The sequence below is a fragment of the Berghia stephanieae genome, chromosome 2 (assembly GCF_034508935.2).
Source record: "Berghia stephanieae isolate SIO BIC M18660-M18661 chromosome 2, UCSD_Bste_1.3, whole genome shotgun sequence".
Classification (NCBI taxonomy): Eukaryota; Metazoa; Mollusca; class Gastropoda; order Nudibranchia; family Aeolidiidae; genus Berghia; species Berghia stephanieae.
This window is the reverse complement of record NC_088361.1, coordinates 12,315,106-12,317,674: the sequence shown is the minus strand read 5'-3', so window position 1 is coordinate 12,317,674 and position 2,569 is coordinate 12,315,106.

The window sequence follows — 2,569 nt, the reverse complement described above, 5'->3', positions numbered from 1 at the left end:
GAACAACATGGTGCATCAACATGAATCACGTGACTGGTTAAACATTTTGCGCAAGTGTAAGCCTGGCCCCGTTGTTTTTTTGCACAGCTTGCGGCCGCAAAAGTAGGGAAAATTTTCTGATTTGCATTGCAACCGCAAAATCTGCAGGTTTTGCAAATTTTTGACAAATTCTTTGATTCTTGTTTTAAATATTCGGATATGACCTTTTATTTATGTTAAATTTAAAAAATTCTGGATTACGCTTGCGCAGTCTTTTTTTCAGTTAGGTAAAAGGTCATATCCGAATTTTTTACTTCTTCATTATAACAATTTCATTGACAGCAATTTTTTATTATAATTTTGTATTCCCAACGTTGTGCCTATTTCCAAATCAGCATAATTTCTGGCAAAATTTGCCATTTTTTGTTCCATAATTTTGAGTTTAAAATTGCGTAATTCCAAGGGGATATTTTATTACATGGGTTACATGTAGTTAGTTGTTAGGTGTCATACAACATATTTAGATCTAGAAACCTGCAAAATTTTTGCAAAATTTACTTATTTTCTTCTGCAAAATTCACCATTTTCTTAGCAAAATTTTGAAATATTTTTTTGCAAAAAAACCCGCGGAGTCAGGTAAGCAGACCTTGGATTAAAATCCTGTGCAAGTGTAAATCAGCATCTCAAACAAAAAAAAAAAGATCATTTGCGCTTCAAACTGCACAAGTGAATCACAGGCTTTTAGCGCTTCAAACTGCACAAGTGAATCACATGCTTTTAGCGCTTCAAACTGCACAAGTGAATCACAGGCTTTTGTAGTTGTTCCAGATTACAAACAATTTTGTGTGTTGGTACAATTTATCAGACTGGCGGATGTTCTAAGTATTTTACCTATACGCATAGCATCAATATTATCGGTGTCCAACATAACTATAGATAGTATGAGCTTGGCTAAGAAACTCATACCATTGTCATCCGGAAGTATAACGGACCAACACACAAAACTGTGTGTATCCATGAACGTTTATAGTCGGGTTAATAGTTCATTGAGCATTACTCATAAACGCGGATGGCAAAAAAAACAATAACAAAGACCTGAGTGACGTCATCTTCGAACTATCTATAGATAGTATGAAGTTGACGTCACTCAGGCCTTTGTTATTGCTTTTTTTGCCATCCGCGTTAATGAGTAATTGTAACTAAACTGTATTAACCAGACTATAAACTTTCAATGTTACTTATAGATAGTATGCGCTTGGCTAAGAAGCTCACAACATTGCCATTCGGAAGTATAACTGACCAACACACAAAACTTGTGTAACTTTGAACGTTTATAATCTGGTTTATACAGTTTAGTGAGAATGACTCATAAACGCGGATGGCAACAAGTAATAACAAAGACCTGAGTGACGTCAATTTCATTCTATCTATAGTTTTGTGTGTTGGTCCGTTATAGATAGTGTGAGCTTGGATAGCAAGCTCACAACATTGCCATCTGAAAGTATAACGGACCAACACACAAAATTATGTATATCCTTAAACGTTTATAGTCTGGATAATACAGTTTAGTGAGAATTACTCATAAACGTGGATGGCAAAAAACAATTAACAAAGACACGAGTGACGTCAACTTCATTCTATCTATACTTCCGGATGCAATGTTGTGAGCTTCTTAGCCAAGTGCATACTATCTATATTATTATTATCTTTTCACTGTGAAAGAGCGAGACTCAAACCAGGCCATTGATCTAAGGACCAATCCAGCGCCCCAGTACTACGCATGCGTGAGCAGTGAGTATAGATCACAACTGACGTATGTATTTCCCTGTCGCATCCAGTGACTTATGCATATTCATGAGAGAAAGATTCCAAATTGGATATTGGTTGCTTTGAATTTGGATAGCCTTCAACAGTCGTGACGTCACTACCCTCGTAATGACGCTAAGTAACCGATTAACTGGTTCGAAGCTATTGGAACAATGGCGGACGCCCTTATGAAATATTTCTCCGACATCAGCATAAACGTGTATCCAGAGAAGAAAAACATTTTAAATCTGATCATGTTTTGACTTTTATACATTCTGATCACATGACATGTGAAAAAGTTCTAGCCAGCATGAAGAATAAAAAGTACCGATTTTCTTTGTTTAGAACCAAGCTGCTCGTTGCTGGGCGGACGTGACATCCGACTATTGAATCCAATTCTTTTTGCTCCCAAAGAACGGAGGCCAAAGCTTCGATTTTACATAATTTGAACAAAAATGATGTCACAAAGCTCTTTGTTATTGTTTTTAGCCAGCTATTTTATGAGTAGTTCTCACTAAATTGTATTAATCAGGCAAAAAAAAAAAACACGGTCAAGAAGGTTGCGTACAGTTTTTTCATACAGTTGTGTGTGTTATATCCGACAAGAGGAATGTTGTGAGTAAATTGTCTAAGCGCATCAATATGTTATTTATCGGACGGGACCCGTATCCATTTACAAAAATACTTAAATGATATTTCCTTTCTTTATTTTTTTCTTTTTTTTTCTTTTTGTCGAATTTTAGTGAAATTTAACGCTTGATAATCTGACGTTACAAATTATTAT